Raw genomic sequence first — 8,492 nt, 5'->3', positions numbered from 1 at the left:
ACCTAAAATCTCAGAAGGAAAAAGAAATAGATGGAAAAGTCAGTACCTAGTGAGTTAACGCAGGAGTATGACAGAGAGGCGCGTTTTCTATGAACTGGGAAGAACAGACTATAGTAACCCGCCGGCTAATCCCTGCCCCGCTGAGTGGCTGCCCCAGAGGTCTGACACAGCGCCAAAGCCTCTTACGCGGACTGAGACAAAGCTCGTTTCAAGGCGAATTCAGCAACTGAAGCCACCATTCCTGCTCCCGGACAACCTCCACTCGCACCGCCTCTGTATTTGTGTTTCCTGCTGTTTATGTTTACTTGTTCCCAAAGCCACAATAGCTGCAAAAGCAAATACTTATTATGCAATGCTTTGTATCGATGCAGGTAAAGCGCATCCGCTCCCTTTTTTAGTTGGACACAGTTTGCGCAAACAGGTTTTTAATATCTTCTGAGATTAATTTGGTAATTATAAACCAGTTTGGAACCGCGCGTTAAACAACAGGTCATATAGTCACCATTTCTGTTCCAGAATAATTCTGTTTTGACCCTTGAGCAAAGATGAGCAAATATGTATTCAAAAAGAAATTTATTTGAATTGTCCTCTTCCTTTGCCTTGTCAGGTCCCAACTGATAGTCTGTTTGGATTTTTTTCTGCAATCTTTTTGACCTTTGGCAAGGGATTGTGCTGACTTATCTGATTTAAATGTTTGCAACAAGCTTTTAGGTTATTTTTTTAAATTGGACTAAATAGAATATAGGTGATTTCAGGAAGGTATTTTTACTTTTAAGTCAATTCTATTCATTGTTCATAAAAATAGGATTATGCCCATTGTGGCTGCATAAATACATAGCCTGTAGAAGTGTTTGTAGTTTCTCTGGTACAAGAATGTCACCGAAATCCTCTAATGTCATCTGACAGAGGGAACAGAGTACCTTTTCATAAAAGGAAAACAAATAGAGAAGATTAACTTAAATGTAATCATATGTAAAATGGAAAAATAGGCTTTAAGCTTTTTATTATGTAAGGCTAATATAAGCACCAAGAATGACTGGGTGGTGAATGTATTTGTTATCATTTTAAAACTCTGTACTCAAAAAACAAACTTTGGAAGCAAAAAGAAAATAATATTCCTGCTATTGTTAAGACATAGGTTCTTTCAGGGTTCGTCTTTATACCTATGCTGTAACTAGATAGATTACTTAAACCTGGAAAACATATCTTTGAATATTAATTTAACAGAAGATATTGTGTCAAATGTTAAATTATTCCCTGAGTACATCACAGATAGAAGCTTTGAGAAGCTTTGGTTATCAGGGCATACAAGCATTCTTTTTCCTTTTAGTTATTTTTTTCTTTTTCCTTTACTTAGGGAGTTAATCAAATCCTATAAACTCACATATATTTTAAAAATTCACCATGTTCCTTTCCGGAAGTAAATGTTTAATCCTAGGGACTCAAGACAAAAATAAACATAAATAATAATTAAAATAATAGTCTTGTAATATACATTTTTAGCCTTGATTGTGCTGGAAAACCCCAGTGTATTTAAAGACACTCTTTTCTAACCTATCATGGACAGCTCCATTACTCATCTTATAAAAAACAGTCAAACACCAATAAGAAAGATGGAAACTATTGAGAGACAGAAAAATAGGTGTGAATTTACAACCCAAAAGAATGTAAAAATATAAACAGGCAAGGCACTGTACGCCATTCCCTTTCATTAGGATTATAGCTTTAACCAACATTTGGCAACTACTCATTTTATTTAAATGACTAACATTTGTTAATTCCAAAAAGATTACAACAACCAGTGATATTTTAAGCCACAGTTTTAGTAATTTCCTTCTTAAACATTTTAAGACGAAAAGTGAATGTTTTGCTAATATTCTTTTAAATGGAAATGGCAATCAGTTGGGGCAGAAGGATGAAAAATAAGTCAGCTAATAGGAGATTAGAAAGTGACTGAGACTGAGACTTAGAAAAATGACAGAAAACCCATTAGAGAATTGCTATTCCTCTTTAACTTATTTGCACTTTTATTGTGTTATCCACGTAAACCTATATGTATGGTGCCCTTCAATTTTCTATACCCATCTTTTAATACCAAAAGGGGGAAAAGCTACAAGAAAGGAGTAGACCAGTGGTTCTCAACTGGTGGTGATTTTGCCCTCAGGAGAAATTTGGCAACGTCTGGAGACACTTTTTGTTATCACAAGGAGGGAATGAGGTGCTGCTGGCATCTGGTGGGGATGCTGCTAAACATCCTACAGTGCACGGGGCCATCCTCCACAACAAAGAATTATCTGGCCCAAAATGTCAATAGTGTCAAGGTTGGAAGACTAAAGAAATACAAACAAAAACAAAACAAAAAATGGATTCTTAATCGAGATTTTCTTTTTCTATTGTTTCCCTCATTCCTGGAGGAGGGGGGATGAACCCACGATAAAATAATTATCATCATTATCACTGTCGATTTTATTGATGCCTCTAATTTTTCCTCTGAAGTCATATTGCAAAGTTCCAAGGCTGTCCTTGTGGATATGGACTTTTGTTGGAGTGCTGTCTCTTTCTCTTTAAATCACAGATACTGCTTTGATTTAGTTCTCTATCCTCAGGATCAGACACTCTTAAAAGCAAAACCAGCATTTTTCTGGACGTAGCCTGTGAGGTAATTTGCACTTTTAAAATGAAAGAAAGAAGAAAAGGAGAAGCCAGGAGCCATAGTCCCTTATCCCTAGAAATTGCCTGGCAAGCTAGCTTTACAAGAATGTCCCCAAAGGAATTGATCAAAGAAGGTGGGAATGTGGTAGAAAATTCTAAACTCATATGCCATCCCGGGGTTGGGATGAACTTTGTTTCCCCTCATTTAAAAGTGAAGATAAAAACACAATAATCTTCTGGTCCAGCACTTCCCAAAATATATTCCTAACAATAGCTCATCAAGAAAAGGATTCAGTGGCCAAATAATATTAGCACACAGACTACTTCCATCCTTAGAAATTCTCGATGCACATTATATAGTAAAGATTCTGAGAAATTCTGCCATAGAAGTCTTATTTTAGAGTTTGCTTGGTCTCGTCTTTCTCAAACTTGACCAGAGGAATTATTTTGGTTGATTTTGTGTCCTCATTGCACGTGTTAACATGTGGGAAGCACCAGCCTGCTTTTCTAACGTAGAATAAAACCATTCCCCCCATCCCATCTTAAAGAGCATATGACCCTGCATATTTCGCACCATCTTTTTCAGCTAAGATCATCAAGAATATCTCTGTCTTCAAAAGCCACCTAGCTAGTGCTGCGTGTGCGAACTATAGAGATGCTAGAGAAGCTAAACTCCGTCAGGCAACACAAAAACAGCCTCTAATTAAAGACAATATTTCCAGCCAAAGCCAGAAAGACTTTCTAAAGCCATCTCATTTTGTGTTCACCGGAGCCTATCCAAGGAACATACAAACTTGAATGATCTAAATTGCTTCTTTCAGTTAATATTTCTGTAACTGAAATGTTACTGCATAACATGTAGAACTTAAATATCGTGTGTTCACAAACATTGTGTGGTTATTCTCCTTTTCACTTCATTTTTAAAATTAAAAATTAATTTCATTTCTCTATCATTCTTGCATCTATATTAAGAACGTCCATTTGGTCTTCTTCTGAGTGAAAACAAGGATTAAGTGGACTAATCACAACAAAAAGCATTAAAATGTATCAAGAATTGCCCCACTTGTTTTATATGGAGTAGTTCCCTCCCAACGGCTCTGAGCGGTAAGCATAATTAATATTTCCCTTTGAGAGCCAAGATTCAAACCGGTGGCACACTTAGCTGCTGTGATAGATTTAATTGGAATAAGCATTTTACATGTAGCAAATATTTACAAACATTATCTCCTTTGTTTATCACCAAAAAAAAGTTTGTAAGGTAGGTATTACTCCTCTTGTTTTGCATGTGAAAAAAATGGAGGAAGATGAGTAACTCGCCCAAGATCACAAAGCCAGAGGATAAATGCAAAAAGAACATTATCCAGGGCTGTTTCTGGGAAAGGATGCTGCTGCATCCTCTCAGGCCTTCTGGGAAACTCTTGGGGCTCTCTCCCAGCACTTCTGTGGGACGGCTCAGGAGCGCTCGCTAATCTCTGGGCTGCTTGTCCTTTGTGGTTTAGCTTGGCTAAGACGTGAGAAGAGACAGTTGAGAATAACAATTCTTTGGATGCCTGGAAGTACTCAGCAGGTAAAAATGACCTGTGCAAATAATGTATTTATTAAGTAGCAAAAGGTCTTCCTGCATTTTCAGCTGGAGTTTTCTTGCAATGATTAACTTTGCTTAACTTTCTTCCTGTATTCACTGGTATCATTTCTGTGCAGCTATGATAACAATAATAATATTAAAAATAATGAGGGAAAAAAGGAAGATGAGGAAATAGAATCACAAAAATAACGCTACTAAATGTTTTCCATTGATTTTATATTAAAACAGCATAAAAATATTTGCCTACTTCTTTGCTGGTAGATGTATTTTCAATAATTAGCTTTCTAGATAGACCTGGTACAGAATTTACTGAAGAAAAATACATGCAGTAAAAAGAAATAAAGAGAACTTTTTTTGGTTTTAGCATTTTGTGTAAGAAGCATCACAAACTGCTGAAGGAACTCTAACGGGAGATTTCATTTTTCTTACCTTAATCTAATTTCTCACAGAAATGTTATACTAGAAAAATATAACATATATTGGTTTACTTCTTAAGCTGCTTCCTCCTGTAAGTAATATTTTGGTGACCTTAAATATTTTATCTAATTATAAAACCAAGAAAGTAAGATTTTTCTGCATAAAACTGAACTACCAAAGTAAGCTGACTTAAAACACAAACTTTTCCTTTCTCTGTATAAACTGGTTATGAATAGTTTAAATTCCAGCACCCACTTGCATTTTGAACGCTGTTTATCAATGGTCTTAGCTCTGTACACGTACGTTATCACAACTGTTGTATCAATTACTCTTATAATCGATAAAATGAGAAAATCTCCAGTAGTCTCTTGATTATGGCCAAATTATCTACTGAGGCTGGGGATAGAAATAGTAGCAACAACAGTACTACTAGGAGATAACATGTAGCTCGTGTTGACTCTGTGCTGGGCACTGTGTTAATTTAATTTAATCCTCACAACAATTCTATTGGAAAAGTATTATTATTGATATCATTGTGACTATTAATGAGGAAACTGAGGCTCGGTCACGCAGCCACAGGGATGCAGCTGTGAATTACAGCCAACCACCTCAGTCAGAGCTAGAGCTTTGACCACTCTGCTGTGCTACACCCGGAAGCACCAAGGAAGGCCTTGACCTTGCTATTTCCCTCATTCTTGTCTCCCTCTTAGTGCTGTCAGAGTAGATCAGGTTGCCAGGAAAGTTTCAGAACTCACCAGACTTTCTGGAAGAACTTCAGACTAGGGATGCCTTGAGACTGTGCCACATCAAACCTAGCCCCTGAGAGTCGTTCCAGTTTAAAGTCACATCCTAGGGCTTCCCGGGAGCTGTCTTACAGGGGAAGAAAACCATCAGTCAGTCACCTGAACATCTGGAACGAGGAACAGCTATTTCAAGAGCCAGAGCTTTGCCCGGTGTGTTTTAGGCCCTCTCTTGGGAACAGAAGGTCTCCCTGCTGGTTTATAAAGTTGAAAACAAGCTCTTAGTCAAGTGATGGATGTGGCATCATTGCTCAAGGTGTTCCTAAGTAATGTCATCCTGTTCTTGGATACCTTAAAAGGAAATTAAAAGAAACAAATTCTGAGACTCAGCCTAGCAAGCAATCTGTACATTGACTATATTTATGCTGAACAGCTAAGTTTAAGGTGCATTGAAAATATCCAAAAGCCATAAACTGAAAACCTCCTGCAATGACGGTCATCTTTTCAGTGAGCATAAGAAGAAAAGGAAGGCTAAGCGGAGTGAGAAGTGGGGAGGAAGGAAGGAAGGAATGAAGAAAAGAAGAAAAGGAGGGAGGGAGGAAAAGAGGAAGGAAGGAAGTAGTCAATTGAAAAATTTATAAAATTCAAGTCTTGTCACAATAGAACCCATTTGTATTTTTGCTATTTCTCACATGAGCTGAAAATTGTAAATATTTTGTAAGATATTCTAGTCCCAACATATTCCTGGGGTGCATAATATGTAAATGTGACCGATGTGGTGAGGTGCACTGTCAGATAATAGATGTGACTTGTTTTTTTAAGTTGACATTTTGCTGACTTATGTGAATCTGTTTTAACACATTTATAGAAACTTTGTAAATCGAATTTAGATATATGAACTGAATTTTGACTTCTATGTGATCCCACTATTAGAAAAGTATATTTTTCTTAGAACTAAATTAAATGTGTGTGTGAGTGTAGATGTGTGTTTTCTACACACCATTTCCATCCCTTTATATGTTATACCCTCTGTATGTTTGTGTGTTGGCCCACATTCAACATACGAGAAGGTGTATATCTGGAATACATGTAATTAAATGTTTGTATGCTAAATTCATATTTGTAAATAAAATGACAGGTTATTTAATAAAATTCCATTTTCTTATTTTTATAAAGTGAAAAAATGGCCCCCTTGAGTATTCTGTTAGATAATGGGTATAAAAGATCATTTGTTTAATTAATTAATTAATAAATATAGCACAAATTCATCTTTTCTTATATCATGTTTAACTGACAGAAAATATCTGGCCACTGACTGAGTTGAACACGATCTCAGATATTCAAAATTACTGCCTCTTCCCTTCCCTTTCCGTGAACGAAGAGAGATTCAAGATGCCCATTATGATGAAAACAAAGTTCTTGTAGACGGGACTTTCAATTTTTATGAGAAAATATTGATAATTACACCAAAGAATTATTAATACATAATTTTATACTTTAAATCCTCCTTGATAAAAATTAAATGCAATTTTTAAAGGATAATGATTTGTTTTTAGAGTTGAACATCAAACATCTAAGAAACATCCTAAATGCTCTAGAACAATGTGAGGCAGGGAGAGCGATGAGGTGACGGGCAGGCAGAAGCGAGTTCACAGAGAGCCGTACAGGCCAGAGTCAGCGGTGTGGATTTTTATTCTTAGTCCAGGAGGAGGTCGTAGAATGCTTTTTACTTTTAAAGTCAGGTTTATTGAGATAGAATTTACCTCACGATATATAATTTGGGTAGAAGCTCTCACAGACGCTACAGTACACACATACAGCTCTCAGAGTTAAAGAAAGGTAATTTATAACGGTGCGTTGATTCTCTTATTTTTTTCCAGGGAAACTGCATTCTGTAGAATTGGGTCAGGAGAGAGCAAGAGAAACTCAATTCTATAGAATGCACTAAGTGCCTTTCTAGAAAAAAATAATTACATGTACTATACGTATAATTAACTATAATTATTATATATAAAATTTTTTATTATATTCATAGATAGGATGGTTATATACATCCTATCTATGAATATGATAAAATTCATCCTTTTCGTGTATAGCAGTTTGATGCTTATAGATAAATGTATAAAGTTGTGTAACTGCCATAATCAAGAAACAGATCATTTCCATCACCCTAAAAAGTTTTCCGGCATCCCCCACCCTCTAGCAACCATTGATATGATCTTTGTCCCTATAGTTGTCCAGGATGTCAAGTAAATGGAGTCATGTAGCCTTTTGTGTCTTGCTCCTTTCACGTAGCATAATGCTGCAGACTCATCCATGTTGTTGTATGTATCAGTTGCTCATTATTGCTGAAAGAATTCTATTGTATGAATGTACTATTTGTTTATCCATTCACTGGTTGATGAACATTTGGGCTGTTTCCAGTTTGGCCATTATGAATAAAGCTACGGAGGCTTCTAAAGAAGGAGTGACATGATCTGACTTAGCTTAAAAAAATCTTGCTGGCTTCTGTACAGAGAATGAATTTTAGGGTCTAACATGGGAGGCCAGAGGCTGGGAAACCAGCACAGTAGTCCAGGCAACAGAAGACGGTAGCTGGGTTGAGTGGAGAGATAAAGAAATCAATAGAACCACCATACTTATTTCGAAAGTAGAATGTAGAGTATTTGCAGTAATGAAAAAGTGGGAAAAATCAAAGATGCCTTCTGAGTTTTTGTCTGGAGCAACTAGGTGATTGTGCCCCTCTTCATTTCCAATTGCTCATCTCTGTATCACGTTAGCGTAACTACTCCATGGGTATATGAGTAAAATTAAATCAAAAATTTGAAAGTATAGAATTTTCTATGAAATCGACAATCTATCATCCAGTCTCATAAAGACAAATCTTTTGTGACAGACAGATCACTTCTAAAGCCTTACAATAAGTCTCTACAACACTATCTTTCATCAAAACACAATTTAATTTCTCTTCAGAGTTACTCTTGGAACACTAAGATTAGACCAAATAATTTGGGAAATTTTAAATCCTGTCACACTCACATTTGGGGCTAAATATTAATTTAAAAAAAATATTGGAACTATGAAAGTCTTGCTTACAC

This window comes from Equus quagga, chromosome 1, assembly GCF_021613505.1.
Source record: "Equus quagga isolate Etosha38 chromosome 1, UCLA_HA_Equagga_1.0, whole genome shotgun sequence".
NCBI classification, from domain to species: Eukaryota; Metazoa; Chordata; class Mammalia; order Perissodactyla; family Equidae; genus Equus; species Equus quagga.
Note: the sequence above shows the minus strand (reverse complement) of the source record.